The sequence below is a fragment of the Mustela nigripes genome, chromosome 1 (assembly GCF_022355385.1).
Source record: "Mustela nigripes isolate SB6536 chromosome 1, MUSNIG.SB6536, whole genome shotgun sequence".
NCBI lineage: Eukaryota > Metazoa > Chordata > Mammalia > Carnivora > Mustelidae > Mustela > Mustela nigripes.
In genome coordinates, this window is record NC_081557.1 from 163,664,881 (window position 1) to 163,682,066 (window position 17,186).

Here is a 17,186-nt window from a genome sequence, read left to right on the forward strand (position 1 = left end):
TGTAGTAATTTAAACTGCAGGAAAGTTTGCTTCTTTGCAGTACGTTCTGTGTAACAAGACTTCCACTGAGGAGCTCAGCTCAGTACAGCATTCTAGGCGTGTTTTCACTTTCCAGAAGGAGTATTTTCCTTCTGGAGACAAATGTTCTGTGGTTGGCCTTCTCCAGCCTTTGTTCTTCCCATTTAGAGGCTTCTAGGTTAGAGGTGATCATAGTTAAAACATCCCTCAAGCGAAGTGTATGTATTGGATAGCCTTGCTTTTTTCTCTACCTTCTTGCTTGCTTTTTTCCCACGCCCATATCCCCCTTCTCTCTTCTCAAAGAAACACAAAGGAACACCATTCAGTAATACAGACATGCTTGCTTGGTGTGTCCTTAATTAGAAATAGTCCGGACATCAGGAACCTAAAACCAAGATGATTATACAATTCTTTAAGCTGGAAGTTTTGAAATACTGTGCAACAAAAGAAATTTTAAAAAACAGCTTTGAATCTACCCACTACACTGCTCTCCCATCACTAAGATAATTTAGCAGTGAAAACAATTTAGGTAATCATTAACTTAAAGAGCTGTCTGCCACTGGCAGCTTATTAGTTCCAAGGCTTTCCACAGAACTTCAGCCAACATGACATTTTGATCCCTTGTGTCCAAGAAGTGGTCAAGGTTGATCAGTCAGCTTTCAGCAGAAGAATTTGTTCTTGATGGAGGGGCAGCTATAATTGTACAGTATTTTTAGTAAAGTGATACACTGAAAAATAATACCATAATTATATATTTATGAAGTGTTGGTTTCTACAAACGGGATTTGATGGTGACTGCTAGAACAAATCATTACATTCCTAAAAAAATTAAAGAAAAAAAATGCACATACTGTCAACCAAATTGATTATGAAAAATCTCAATCCTGTTGTCATCTTAATGAATGCAGTACAGAGTGTCATAAATGCCCCTTACATCCTTGTCACAGTGTGAATTACAAATAGAAAGACCAAATAAATGCTAAACTGACTTCTCTTTCATGGAGTCTGATTTGTGAATCTTTTGCTCCTTTCTCACTTATTATAGATGCCTTCATTAGTGAATTCTCATATTCAAATAATCAGCCCCAAAATATTCATAATTATGGGAAGACAATATCATTGATATTTTCACAGTCACAGTATTTTTAGTGAGTTGAATATAGTAAATATTTATTAAAAGTAACACATGAAAATACAAATAAAGTATCTTTATGTACAAAGTGGCATGGCATGATTTCTACCTAATATTTAATAATACACTTGCAAATTGTCCCTGCATTAACATAGTACAAAACAATAAATACAAACGTCAGGTAATATAAGAACACCAAGAAAATAGGAAAGTCTCCATGGATAAGAACTGTTGGCTCTGGCAACTTTAAACTCGAAGGCATGCCATCATGAACCCACCTGCCTAAGCTGTCAGGATAACTGCTCACAAATGTCCTTCCTAAAACTCGATCTCCTAAGAATATTCCTGTAAAATGTAAGAATGTGCTTTTTCACTTCTCAAATGATGGGAGAGGCCCAGGCTTCTATGTGATTCTCTAAAATTATTGCATGTCATCTGGACATCACTTTATTGGGACAGGTGACTGGCACAGACTGGAGAGCAAGAATGGAAGTCAGGATTGCGTCCACAAATTGAATATCCCTTCTTATCCCTGGAGCATAGAAGCTGAAGATTAAGCCTGTGGGGGTGGAAAAAGAAAGTTTAGATTCCAAGAAAGGGAGGAAGTAGAGACGCTGGAGGGGCCATTTCTTGTTAAGAAGTGTTAATAACTTGCTGAATTTTTTCCACCCAGTGGAATCACTTGACTATCTCACAAGCACTTCCAAACTCAACATGTCAACAAAACACACTACAGTAACCTCACCCCCATCCCAATCCATGGTTTTGTTTCTCATGATTTCAGCTACTTGCAGTCAAACTCAGTCTGGAAGCAGCTAATCCTCCTTCTCATCTATTGTTCAGAAGGTCAATAGTAGCTTGAGGCTACGTCACAACACCTATGTCAGTCACCTTCATCTCATCAGGCAGACATTTTGTCATCTCACATCATCATAAGAAGGGTGAGTACAGTATAATAAGATATTTGGAGAGAGAGAAAAACTTCATTCACATAACTTTTATTACAGTTTATTTTTAAAACTCGTATTTTAGTATTAGTTGTTGTTAATCTCTTCCTGTGCCTTATTTGTAAATTAAACCCTATCGTAGGTGTGTATATACAGGAAAAAACATATATGTACAGGGTTTAGTACTATCAACTGGGGGTCTTGGAACATGTGTACTGCCTGCCAAACCTGTTCCCTCTCAAAATTCTAATCTTTGCTGTAACTTCCATGGTCCACCGAGGCACTCATGTTGGAAATGTGGATATATCTATATTCCTAATCTTCCTCATTCTCCAGTGCCCACATTCAATCAATCATGATCTCTGGAGACGTTTACCTTCCAGACATTTCTCTATTCCATTCTGCCTCTTCATCTTCATCCCTACTATACCTGCAGAACTGGTGAAACCCTTGAGCTTTACTTAAGCAATCAATATTGCAGCAGTTTTTTTAACTGCTCTGCTTCCAGTCTTATTCCTCTTGGATTAATCTTTATTAAACACTTGGTGATGTGTCTTCAGCACAAATCTCATCATATTCCTCTTCTGATTGAAGTCCTTGACTCTACCCTATCATTAATGGGACACACTTCAAGGTTTGTTCCTTGGGGTGACAATGTGAAAAACGGAGATACTTATTAGCATCTTTTAAGCTTTGCTGCTGGATGCTATCAGGGGGAAGCATGAACAGACAACTCTCTACTTCTTCTTCACAAGGAGAGAAGGAGAGCCAGAGCTTTCTTTATGACTTTGAGGTTTGCTTCTTTGCAGCGCAGAAACAACTTTCACAGTCACAAGGAGCAGGAGATGGAGACTTTTGTGCCTAAGTGGAAAAGGGTAAGTGGTCTGACCTGGCAAATGTTAGATGTTGTCATGTTGTTGATGGCAGGACTGGCAGTTCCCAAGAATCTGGATGGGGTAGGCCCTGGTACCAGGGGTAAAAACCTGCACCCTGCTCCTTCATAGCATGGTTGGTGACTGCAGGTACTTTGGTAGGGATGGTTAGTCATACTTCTGCCTCACGTGGAGGAAAACCAAACCCTGGCTGCCATGGTGGAGAGTGGTTTGGAGAGCAGTGAGTGGCCACAGGATCCATGTCAAGCTTTAGTCTATGGAAAAGATCATAAAACAGAGTATTTCTGATATCCTCCTAGAGTATCTGCAATAGACAGATGGTCCAGTTTATGTTAGAGCATGGCATAGCTCTAGAAGAAACACAGTGATCATAGGCATGACTGCAGAACAGAACCCCCCTCTAAAATTTGGAACTGATTTCCTGGATATTTTACATCCAAGTTTGCAGGATTAGGGGGTCTACCAAAATGATTAAATATCTACATGGTGTTAATGAAGAAAGAAAGAACCTCATTTTATTCTGTGTAGAAAACATATTTTATTCTTGCTTTCTGCAGTCCTTGCCCATTTACTGTGGAAAACAAGACCTCCCACTATCTGGTGTCCTCTACTGCTTCAGCCCTGTTTTCCAATATTTCTGAATTTTAACTATATCCTTTAGGCCAGTGCATCTCAAACTATGAACGATTAGGACAGATATACATTTTTTTCAATTTCTAATCAGCAGCAAAATGATACTAAAAAATATAATAACATGAATAGAATGTTGCAATGATATCAAATTGCTATAATAATTTTTAAAGACTCATACCCAGTTTCTATAATTAATCTAACCATAGAACAGTATCAACAGCTCACTGACCTAGCAGCAGATGTGCATAGCATAGCCCTAGAACAACCAGTTATTTTTAATTTCTTTCATATACCTATACTTGCTTATTCTAAAAGTCTCAGCTCAAATGCCATCTTTCTCAGCAATTAGCCATTAAGTTCAAGGTACTTATGTCTAACTTTACATACCACTATCTTATTATTTACCATATTAAAGTCAAATTATCTTCCTTATGTGTATTTCTCTTCTCTTCATGGCAACATGCCATGTACCTGGTCTCATATTTGGCAAAGAGCAGATCTCTGTTACTTTTTGTTCAACTGACCCAGACTCTTCTGTAGGTGAGTTTTCAGGTGCAGTCAAGAGTTTGCAGCACAGACCAACTAGGTAAACACCGGGATTTATGTGAATAGGATAATGCTCTTGATTAATACTATTGATTATATTTTTCAAGGATCAGCAAGTAATATGGGAACAAACTGATATTTTCATTAGAATACTCTTCACATTGATAATCTTTTTTTCAAGACTTGGATTTTGCTACATTAATGATTTTTTTCCCTCAGTTAGAAGTTTCAATTTGAATGTACCAGTAATCAGTATTTGCTTCTATTCTAAAGTTATAATCTCTCTAAATTTAGTGTGCAGTCTTCAGTAATAATAATGCATGACTTTATGGTCACTAAATGTCTCACAACCCTAAAATCTTATAAATCTATGATGCTTATAAGGAAAAAATGATCACACTCAGGAGGAAGCAAGATGGCAGAGGAGTAGGAAACTGAAATAGCATTGGGTCCCAGAAGTTCAGCTAGATAGTTATCTAACCATTCTGAACACCTACAAACTCAATAGGAGATAGAAGAGAAGAAGAGCAGCAATTCTAGGGACAGAAAATCAACCAGTTTCAGGAAGGTAGGACATGTGAAGAAGTGAATCTGAAGACACTAGAAGAAAATAGACCATGGGGGGAAGGGGTCAGCTCCCAGCAAGTGGCGGAGCAGCAAAGCACAAAATCAGAACTTTCAGAAGTCTGCTCCACTGAAAAACATTGCTCCAGAAGCTAAGAAAGTGTGGAGTCATCATGGGGACAGTGTGGTCTCAGGACCCATGGGGACACAGAAAGATTGGGAGTGGCTGACTGTAGTAGAACTGCCAGGTATTGGAGCAGGGAAGCTAGCTACAGAGACGGAGCTGAGGTGGAGGGCTCTCAGATCGAAGTTACCTTAAACCATGATCCAAGGCACAGTTGGGCCACTGCTCTTTGAGCAGGGACCCCACAAGTGGCATATCTGGAGATACCCCCTCCTTACTCCTCTGGGAGGAGTGGCACAGGAGTGCGCAACAGGAATCTGTTGGGTTTGGAGACTCCAAACGGGGCTGCACACCAGAGATAGAAATGCTCAGTCACAGGCTGGGTGAGCACAGACTGCACCTGGATACCAGGGAGATGGGAGGGATTGACTGTTTTTTTCTGAGGGTGCACTGAGGAGTGGGGCCTCCAGCTCTCAGCTCCTCTGGGGCCAGAGACTGGGAGCCTGCCATTTTCATTACTGTCTTCCAAAGCTCTATGGAAAGCATTCAGGGAACAAAATCTCCCAAGGGTGAACCAGAGAAGATTACTTAGCCTGGCCACTGGCAAGTACAGTGCAGTTCCACCTCAGGCAAAGACAATCACCTCAACAGGTCCCTCCTCCAGAAGATCAGCAAGAACCTCTAGTTAAGACTAAGTTTATCGATCAACAGAAACCGCAGAATTCCAGAGCTAGGGGAAAGCAAGACATAGAATTCATGGCTTTAACCCCATGATCCTTTAGTCTTGCAAAGATAATTTTTTTTAATTTTATATTTTCTTATTCTATTTTTTTAACTTTTCCTGTTTCCTCTTTTAACATTTTAAACTATTTTATCTTATCAATACCTTTTAAAATGTTCATTGTTATAGTTATGCTTTACTCCTTCATTGTATTTAACCTTATTTTTTGTATACATGTAGGGTTTTTGCCTTTAAAATTTTGGGACATAATTTATTTTACTAGATCAAAATATACCTTAAATATAGCTCCAGCCTGATCTCCTCTTTTTTTTTTTCTTTTCCCAACCAACTTATCAATTCCTTTTTTAGAATCTTTTTAAAATTTTCATCTTTACAGGCATATTCCATCCCTTCATTGTGTTTACCCTTATTTTTGTACATATGCAGGTTTCCCTTTCTTTAAAGTTTTGAGAGGTAGTTTCTTCTAAGAGACCAGAATGCACCCAGAATCAAGTGTGTGGCTCTGTTCTATTCACCTTTCCTCCTCCTCCAGTTTCACGTCCCTTCTGATTTGGTTTTCTGGGGTCTTTGCCACCCATTTAGTATTTTGCTCTCTCATTTATATATTCTTATCTGGATAAAATGACAAGGTGGAAAAACTCACCACACACACACAAAAGAACAAGAGGCAGTACCAAGGGCTAGGGACCTAATCAATATGGACATTAGTAATATGTCAGAACTAGAGCTCAGAATGATGATTCCTCAAGGTGATAGCTGGGCTTGAAAAAGGCATGGAAGATATTAGAGAAACCCTTTCATGGAGAAATAAAAGAACTAAAATCCAACCAAGTTGAAATTTAAAAAGCTATTAATGAGATGCAATAAAAAATGGAGGCTCTTACTGTTAGGTTAAATGAGGCAGAAGAGAGAATTAGTGATACAGAAGACCAAATGATGGAGAATAAAGAAGCTGAGCAAAAGAGACACAAATAAATACTGGACCATGAGGGGAGAATTTGAGAGATGAGTGATATCATAAAACAATATTAGAATAATTGGGATCTTAGAAAAAGAGAGAGAAAGAGGGGCAGAAGATATTGGAGGAAATTATAATAGAGAATTTCCCTATTATTTTGATCTAGGAGGCACAGAGAATCCTCTCAAAATCAGTAAAAATAGGTCCACATCCCATCATCTAATAGTAAAACTTACAAGTCTTAGTGACAAAGAGAAAATCCTGAAAGTAGCTCATGACAAGAGGTCTATAATATACAATGGTTACTAATACAATATTAGATTGACAGAAGACTTATCCATAGGGACCTGGCAGGCCAGAAAGGACTGGCATGATATATTCAGAGCACTAAAGAAAAAAATATGTAGCCAAGAATACTAAATCCAGCTAGGCTATCATTGAAAATAGAAAGAGAGATAAAAGGTTTCCAGGACAAACAAAAATTAAAAGAATTTGCAAACACCAAACTAGCCCTACAGGAAATATTGAAAGGAGTCCTCTGAGCAAAGAGAGAGCCTAAAAGCAATAGACCAGAAGGGACCAGAGGCAATATACAGTAATAGTCTCCTTACAGGCAATACAATGGAACTAAATTCATATCTTTCAATAATTACCCTGAATGTAAATGGGCTAAATGCCCCAATCAAAAGACACAGGATATCAGAATGGATAAAAAACAAACAAACAAACAAACAAACATAAAACAAAAAGCCAAGACCCATTGATATGCTGCCTACAAAAAACTCATTTTAAATTAAAAGAAACTTCCAGATTTAAAGTGAGGGTTGGAAAACAATTTACCATGCTAATGGACATCAGAAGAGAGCTGGGGTGGCAATCCTCATGTCAGATAAATTAGATTTCAAGCCGAAGAGTATAAGAAGAAATGAAAAAAGACACTATATCATACTTAAAGGGTTTGTCCAACAAGAATATCTAACAATTTTAAATACCAATGCCCTGACATGGGAGTAGCCAATTATATAAACCAATTAATAACAAAATCAAAGAAACACATTGACAATGATACAGTAATAGTATGAAACTTTAACATCCTTCTCCCTGAAATGGACAGATCATCTAAGCAAAGGATCAACAAGGAAATAAAGGCTTTAAATGACACACTGGACCAGATGGACATCACAGATATATTCAGAACATTTTATCCCAAAGCAAGAGTATACACATTCTTCTCTAGTAAACATAGAACATTCTTCAGAATAGATCATATCCTGGGTCAAAAATCAGGTCTCAAGCAATACCAAAAGATTAGGATCATTCCCTGCATATTTTCAGACCACAATGCTCTGAAGCTAGAACTCAGTCACAAGAGGAAAATTGGAAAGAACTAAATACATGGAGACTAAAGAGCATCCTACTAAGAATGACTGGGTCAACCAAGAAATTAAAGAAGAATTGAAAAAAATTCATGGAAACAAATGAAAATGAAAACATTAACTGTTCAAAGTCTTTGGGACACAGCAAAGGTGGTCCTGAGAGGAAAGTATCTAGTGATACAAGCCTTTCTCAAGAAACAAGAAAGGTCTCCAGTACAGAACCTAACCCTACACCTAAATGAGCTGGAGAAAGAACAGCAAGGAAAGCCTAAACCTAGCAGGAGAAGAGAAATCTTAAAGATCAGAACAGAAATCAATGAAATAGAAACCAGAAAAACAGTAGAACAAATCAACAAAACTAGGAGCCGGTTCTTTGAAAGAATTAATAAGATTGATAAACCCCTGGCCAGACTTATCAAAAAGAAAAGAGAACAAAACCAAATTAATAAAATCATGAATGAAAGAGGAGAGATCACAACCAACACCAAAGAAAAACAATTATAAGAACATATTATGAGCAAATATATACCAGCAAATTTGACAATCTGGAAGAAATGGATGCATTCCTAGACATATAAACTACCAAAACTGAACCAGGAAGAAACAGAAAACTTAAATAGATTCATAACCCATAAGGATATTGAAGAAGTCATCAAAAAACTCCCAAAAAACAAGAGCCAAGGGCCAGATGGCTTCACTGGGGAATTCTACCAAACATTTAAAGAATTAATACCTATTCTTCTGAAACTGTTCCAAAAAATAAAAATGGAAGGAAAACTTCCAAACTCATTTTATGGGGCAGCATTACCTTGATCCCAAAACCAGACAAAGACCCAATCAAAAAGGAAAATTACAGACCAATATCCTTGATGAACACAGATGCAAAAATTCTCACCAAAATACCAGTCAATAGGATCCAACAGTACATTAAAAGGATTATTCATGACCAAGTAGGATTTATTCCAGGGCTGCAAGTTTGGTTCAACATCCACAAATCAATCAATGTGACACAATACATTAACAAAAGAAAGAACAAGAACCATATGTTACTCTTAGTAGATGCTGAAAAAGCATTTGAAAAAGTACAGCATCCTTTCTTGATCAAAGCTCTTCAAAGTGTAAGGATAGAGGATAACTCCTCAATATCATCAAAGCCATCTATGAAAAACCCACAGCGAGTATCATTCTCAATGGGGAAATACTGAGAGCTTTTCTGCTAAGATCAGGAACATGGCTGGGGTGTCCATTATCACCACTGCTATTCAGCATAGTACTAGAAGTCCAAGCCTCAGCAATAAGACAACTAAAAGAAATTAAAGGCATCTGAATCAGCAAAGAAGAAGTCAAACTCCACCTCTTTCCAGATGATATGATACTTTATGTGGAAGACCCAAAAGACTCCACTCCAAAACTGCTAGAACTTGTAAAGGAATTCAGTAAAATGTCAGGATATAAAACCAATGCACAGAAATCAGGTGCATTTCTATACAGCAACAATAAAGCAAAAGAAAGAGAAATTAAGGGGTTGATCCCACTTACAACTGCACCCAAAACCACAAGATACCTAGGAATAATTGTAACCAAAGAGGCAAAGAACCTGTAACTAGAAAACTAGTTACAGTACTCATGAAAGAAATTAAGGAAGACACAAAGAAATGGACAAACGTTCCATGCCTATAGATTGGAAGAATAAATATTGTGAAAACATCTATGCTATCTAAAGCAATCTATACATTTAATGCAACCCCTATCAAAATACCATCAATTTTATTCAAAGAAATGGAACAAGTAATCCTAAAATTTATATGGAACCAGAAAAGACCTCGAATAGCCAGAGGAATGTTGAATAAGGAAGCCAAAATTGGTGGCATCACAATTCCAGACGTCAAGCTTTATTAGAAAGTTACAAACATCAAGCCAGTATGCTACTGGCACAAAAACAGACACATAGATCAATGGAACAGAATATAAAGCCAAGAAATAGACCCTCAACTTTATGGTCAACTAATCTTTGACAAAGCAGGAAAGAAAGTCCAATGGAAAAAAGACAGTCTGTTCAACAAATGGTGTTGGGAAAATTGGACAGCCACATGCAGAAAAATGAACCTGGATCATTTCTTTATACCACACACAAAAATAGACTCAAGATGGATGAAAGACCTCAATGTGAGACAGGAATCTATCAAAATCCTTGAGGAGACCATAAATAGCAACCTCTTTGACCTCAGCCACAACAACTTCTTCCTAGAAACATCACAAAAGACAAGGGAAGCAAGGGCAAAAATGAACTATTGGGACTTCATCAAGATCAAAAGTTTTTGCACAGCAAAGGAAACAGTCAACAAAACCAAATGACAACTGACAGAATGGGAGGAGATATTCACAAATGACATATCAGATAAAGGGTTAGTACCCAAAATCTATAAAGAACTTTTCAAACTCAACACCCAAATAACAAATAATCCAATCAAGAAATGGGCAGAAGACATGAACAGACATTTCTGCAAAGAAGACATCCAGATGGCCAACACACACATGAAAAAGTGCTCAACATGAGGTATTTGAGAGGCAGAGTGGGGCTGTGGGAGGTAGGGAAGGAAAAAATGAAATAAAATGGGATTGGGATGGAGACAAACCATAAGTGACTCTTAATTTCACAAAACAAACTGAGGGTTGCGGAGGGGCTGTGTGGGAGGGATAGGGTGGCTGGGTTATGGATGTTGGGGAGGGTATGGACTATGGTGAGTGCTGTGAAATGTATAAGTCTGATGATTCATAGACTTGTACCCTGGGGCAAATAATGCATTATATGTTAATAAAAATAATTTTAAAAAAAGAATAAAGGATCACTTTTGTAAAATTTTTTATTTTTTAATAAATATATAATATATTTCTATCCCCAGGGGTACAGGTCTGTGAATCACCAGGTTTACACACTTCACAGCACTCACCATAGCACATACCCTCCCCAATGTCCATAACACCACCCCCTTCTCCCAAACCCCCTCCCCCCAGCAACCCTCAGTTTGTTTTGTGAGATTAAGAGTCACTTATGGTTTGTCTCCCTCCCAATCCCATCTTGTTTCATTTATTCTTTTCCTACCCCCCATGTTGATCACCACTTCCTCATATCAGGGAGATCATATGATAGTTGTCTTTCTCTGATTGACTTATTTCACTAAGCATGATACCCTCTAGTTCCATCCACGTTGTTGCAAATGGCAAGATTTCATTTCTTTTGATGGCTGCATAGTATTCCATTGTGTATATATACCACCTCTTCTTGATCCATTCATCTAGATTCTTTCCATAGTTTGGCTATGGTGGACATCAATACTATAAACATTTGGGTGCACGTGCACCTTCGGATCACTACGTTTGTATCTTTAGGGTAAATACCCAGTAGTGCAATTGCTGGGTCATAGGGTAGTTCTATTTTCAACATTTTGAGGAACCTCCATGCTGTTTTCCAGAGTGGTTGCACCAGCTTGCATTCCCACCAACAGTGTAGGAGGGTTCCCCTTTCTCCGCATCCTCGCCAGCATCTGTCATTTCCTGACTTGTTGATTTTAGCCATTCTGACTGGTGTGAGGTGATATCTCATTGTGGTTTTGATTTGTATTTCCCTGATGCCGAGTGATATGGAGCACTTTTTCATGTGTCTGTTGGCCATCTGGATGTCTTCTTTGCAGAAATGTCTGTTCATGTCCTCTGCCCATTTCTTGACTGGATTATTTGTTCTTTGGGTGTTGAGTTTGCTAAGTTCTTTATAGATTTTGGACACTAGTCCTTTATCTGATATGTCATTTGCAAATATCTTCTCCCATTCTGTCAGTTGTCTTTTGGTTTTGTTAACTGTTTCCTTCACTGTGCAAAAACTTTTGATCTTGATGAAATCCCAGTAGTTCATTTCTGCCCTTGCTTTCCTTGCCTTTGGCGATGTTCCTAAGAAGATGTTGCTCTGGCTGAGGTCGAAGAGGTTGCTGCCTGTGTTCTTCTCAAGGATTTTGATGGATTTCTTTCTCACATTGAGGTCCTTCATCCATTTTGAGTCTACTTTCATGTGTGGTATAAGGAAATGGTCCAATTTCATTTTTCTGCATGTAGCTGTCCAGTTTTCCCAACACCATTTATTGAAGAGGCTGTCTTTTTTCCATTGGACATTCTTTCCTGCTTTGTCAAAGATTAGTTGACCATAGAGTTGAGGGTCTATTTCTGGGCTCTCTATTCTGTTCCATTGATCTATGTGTCTGTTTTTGTGCCAGTACCATGCTGTCTTGATGATGACAGCTTTGTAATAGAGCTTGAAATCTGGAATTGTGATGCCACCAACTTTGGCTTTCTTTTTCAATATTCCTTTGGCTATTCGAGGTCTTTTCTGATTCCATATAAATTTTAGGATTATTTGTTCCATTTCTTTGAAAAAGATGGATGGTACTTTGATAGGAATTGCATTAAATGTGTAGATTGCTTTAGGTAGCATAGACATTTTCACAATATTTATTCTTCCAATCCAGGAGCATGGAACATTTTTCCATTCCTTTGTGTCTTCCTCAATTTCTTTCATGAGTACTCTATGGTTTTCTGACTGTAGATTCTTTGCCTCTTTGGTTAGGTTTATTCCTAGGTATCTTATGGTTTTGGGTGTAATTGTAAATGGGATTGACTCCTTAATTTCTTTCTTCTGTCTTGTTGTTGGTGTAGAGAAATGCAACTGATTTCTGTACATTGATCTTATATCCTGACACTTTACTGAATTCCTTTACAAGTTCTAGCAGTTTTGGAGTGGAGACTTTTGGGTTTTCCACATATAGTATCATATCATCTGCAAAGAGTGATAGTTTGACTTCTTCTTTGCCTATTTGGATGCCTTTAATTTCCTTTTGTTGTCTTATTGCTGAGGCTAGGACCTCTAGTAGTATGTTGAATAGCAGTGGTGATAATGGACATCCCTGCCGTGTTCCTAATCTTAGGGGAAAAGCTTTCAGTTTTTCTCCCTTGAGAATGATATTTGTGGTGGGTTTTTCATAAATGGCTTTGATAATATTGAGGTATGTGCCCTCTATCCCTACACTTTGAAGAGTTTTGATCAGGAAGGGATGCTGTACTTTGTCAAATGCTTTTTCAGCATCTATTGAGAGTATCATATGGTTCTTCTTCTTTCTTTTATTGATGTGTTGTATCACATTGATTGATTTGTGGATGTTTAACCAAACTTGCAGCCCTGGAATAAATCCCACTTGGTAGTGGTGAATAATCCTTTTAATGTACTGTTGAATCCTATTGGCTAGTATTTTGGTGAGAATTTTCGCATCTGTGTTCATCAAGGATATTGGTCTGTAATTCTCTTTTTTGATGGGATCCTTATCTGGTTTTGGGATCAAGGTGATGCTGACCTCATAAAATGAGTTTGAAAATTTTCCTTCCATTTTTATTTTTTGGAACAGTTTCAGGAGAATAGGAATTAGTTCTTATTTAGATGTTTGGTAGAATTCCCCCGGGAAGCTGTCTGGCCCTGGGCTTTTGTTTGTTTGGATGACTGTTTCAATCTCCTTACTGGTTATGGGTCTGTTCAGGCTTTCTATTTCTTCCTGGTTTAGTTGTGGTAGTTTATATGTTTCTAGGAATGCATCCATTTCTTCCAGATTGTCAAATTTGTTGGCATAGAGTTGCTCATAGTATGTTCTTATAATTGTCTGTATTTCTTTGGTGTTAGTTGTGAACTCTCCTCTTTCATTCATGATTTTATTTATTTGGGTCCTTTCTCTTTTCTTTTTGATAAGTCTGGCCAGGAGTTTGTCAATCTTATTAATTCTTTCAAAGAACCAGCTCCTAGTTTCGTTGATTTGTTCTATTGTTTTTTTGTTTGTTTGTTTGTTTGTTTGTTTCTATTTCATTGATTTCTGCTCTGATCTTTATGATTTCTCTTCTCCTACTGGGTTTAGGATTTCTTTCTTGTTCTTTCTCCAGCTCGTTTAGGTGTAGGGTTAGGTTGTGTACTTGAGACCTTTCTTGTATCTTGAGAAAGACTTGTACCACTATATATTTTCCTCTCAGGACTGCCTTTGTTGTGTCCCACAGATTTTGAACCATTGTGATTTCATTATCATTTGTTTCCATGAATTTTTTCAATTCTTCTTTAATTTCCTGGTTGACCCATTCATTCTTTAGAAGGATGTTGTTTAGTCTCCATGTATTTGGGTTCTTCCCAAATTTCCTCTTGTGGTTGAGTTCTAGCTTCAGAGCATTGTGGTCTTAAAATATGCAGGGAATGTTCCCAATCTTTTGATACTGGTTGAGACCTGAATTAGGACAGAGGATGTGATCTATTCTGGAGAATGTTCCATGTGCACTAGAGAAGAATGTGTTGCTTTGGGATAAAATGTTCTGAATATATCTGTGATGTCCATCTGGTCCAGTGTGTCATTTAAGGCCTTTATTTCCTTGTTGATCTTTTGCTTGGATGATCTGCCCATTTCAGTGAGGGGAGTGTTAAAGTCCCCTACTATTATTGTGTTATTGTTGATGTGTTTCTTTGATTTTGTTATTAATTGGTTTATATAGTTGGCTGCTCCCATGTTGGGGGCATAGATATTTAAAATTCTTAGATCTTCTTGTTGGACAGATCCTTTGAGTATGATATTGATATGATAAGCCACTGGTCCATCCACATCATTGTTCTTTATCTGAAGCTCCCTTTTCTACTTTAACTGTCAGGAGGCTTGAAACAGAATGGAGAGAGAGCCTACTGGTGGGGGAACAAGCAGGTTACTCTAGTTCTCTCCCTTCCCATAGCACAGAATCTCTTGTGGAACAATCAAATGCTTTCTTCAGTTTTAAAATTGTCCCCTCACCCATTTAACATATACCTTAGTCATGTTTGCATGTAATTAAAAAACCGTCTTGGGGCACCTGGGTGGCTCAGTGGGCTAAAGCCTCTGCTTTCGGCTTGGGTCATGATCCCAGGGTCCTGGGATCGAGCCCCACATTGGGCTCTCTGCTCTGTGGGTAGCCTGCTTCCTCCTCTCTCTCTGCCTTGCCTCTCTGCCCACTTGGGATCTCTCTCTGTCAAATAAATAAATAAAATCTTTAAAAAAAACCAAAAACAACAACAAAAAAACTGTCTTGAGAATTACTTTTGCTAACTTAAATAATGTCTTTAATTAGAAGAAGCATAATTTACTTGAAATTTCCATACCATTAGACATGTAAACTCTTTCTAAATGTTCACTAATATTCTTTGTATATTAACCTTTAATCACATTTCAAATAATGTCCTTATGAAAATTTCCTAGAAGTGAATTTACTAGGCAACAACTGTGAATATTTTAAGTCAACAGTGAAAATACTGTTCTTCAGAAAGATTAATTTATACTTTCAAATGCAGCATATGATATTATTTGCTTCATCAGTATGACTTTTAAAAATTAAGGAAAAAAATTTAAGTAAATTGAAGGTTATAATTTTTTTGGTCTTAATTCACATTTTTTCATTATAGTAACTCTTATAATTTTATATTACCATTTCTATTTCTTTCTCCATGAATTGCTTGTTCTTGGCCTTTGCTCATTTTTCTACTTCCTAATCTGTATAAATGTCTTTGGTATATGGTACATTTAAGATATTAGTTAACTGGCCTCATATTTATAGCAAACATTTTCCCAGTTTATTTTTCTAAAGATTTTATTTTTATTTATTTGACAGAGAGAGAGATCACAAGTAGGCAGAGGCAGGTAGAGAGAGAGGGGGAAAGAGGTTCCCTGCTGAGTAGAGAGCCCAATGGGGGATTCAATCCCAGGACCCTGAGATCATGACCTGAGCCGAAGGCAGAGGCTAAACCCACTGAGCCACCCGGTACCCCTGTTTTTTTGTTTCATAATTTTTTTTTATGATAATTTCTTTTTGTTTGAATGTTTTAAGTCATGGTGTGATAGAATCCCTATCTTTTCCATTGAATTTCCTTATGTTGTTTACGTTTTAACAAAAATTTTTAATCAGTTATTTAATAACATATACATAATTTTTCTTTTACTCTCCTTTTAAATATTTAGTTCCTTATACATCTTCCCACATATAGACCCTATTAACTAATGTCCCCAGTTCCACAATCATTATGGACAAATTTATTCATTTATTGGCATCAATGATAAAAAAAGAATGTAGTTTGACCGCTGCACATTTTTGCATAGAAAGTCTGGCCTTGGTGTAAGTTCTTTGTGACAGCAAATGATTTCCTTTAGCTTTGTTATCCTTACCACTCCTTTTCATAAAAGAATTAATCTCAGAAGAAAATAATAACACATTTTCACTATAAATGAGGAGATGTATATATCTATATCATATATATAGAGATATATCTATATATACATGGACATGCATATCACTAATATATTTCTAATCTTTGATTCTGGTGGTCTCCAAAACTTAACACAAATTATTTTTGCATTAATAGCTATTTTGAAGGTGGTACCAGCTAGTAGTTGGGACCAAAGTGAATTATACTGGCAAAGTTTCGGCTAAAATAATCCTTTTCTTATTCTTAAAAAGTTATGATCCCTAAGTAGAGCAGTGCATCTGCAGTGAAAGGATAACATTTTTGAAACCCTTATCGATCTTCCTATTGTTGATATAAAAGTCTCAGAGATTTTAGAATCTGTTTGAACTGATGAATCAGTATCAATCATGCTCACATAGCTTTTAATTTTTTTCTTTAATTATTATTATCTTATTTCTTAAATGTGATGTCATGTTCCCACTAGGCAAAGATTTGCAGAGGGCAAAGATCATAGATTATAAGTATTTTGGAAGTCTTGTCTATCTTGCCAAATCACATTAAATATAATGCTCTGCACAAAATAGAGGATCAATATATGAAGCACTGAGCATTAAATTATTCTGGAATTGGATTTTGAGATGAAAATTTTTAACACTGTGAACTTTCCATATTAGTGTTTGCTGCTGCATACAGATCCAGACTTCTCAACTTTTATTCCCAAATCTCCTAGTTCTGATGACTATATTCCTATTTATTCTGAATCTCTGAGTTGAAACCTGATTTCTCATTAATAACCTAGAAAGTCATTCTCACTGGTTACTACATTAAAAGTACAATGATTGCCAAGAGAAACATACTGAAAAAAAGTAAGATGCGTTGTTGGATTGACATGTCAAACTTGTTTCTTCTCTTTACTTTCTGATCTTTATTCTTCAGAACATTGTTACATAATTCCAAAATTACATAGAAGAGCAACAA

General features: G+C 37.0%; 1 protein-coding gene across 3 annotated transcripts in view; it reads right to left on the reverse strand.

The window, feature by feature from the left end:
• Nucleotides 1–1,160: 1,160 nt before the first annotated feature.
• EMCN (endomucin) overlaps nt 1,161–17,186 on the reverse strand; it is a 107,972-nt gene continuing 91,946 nt past the window's right edge. For 2 of the 3 annotated variants that reach the window (XM_059376501.1, XM_059376518.1), the window contains one exon: nt 1,161–1,709. The gene's annotated coding sequence lies outside the window, so the exon portion shown is untranslated. The other variant, XM_059376509.1, reaches the window with a different exon arrangement.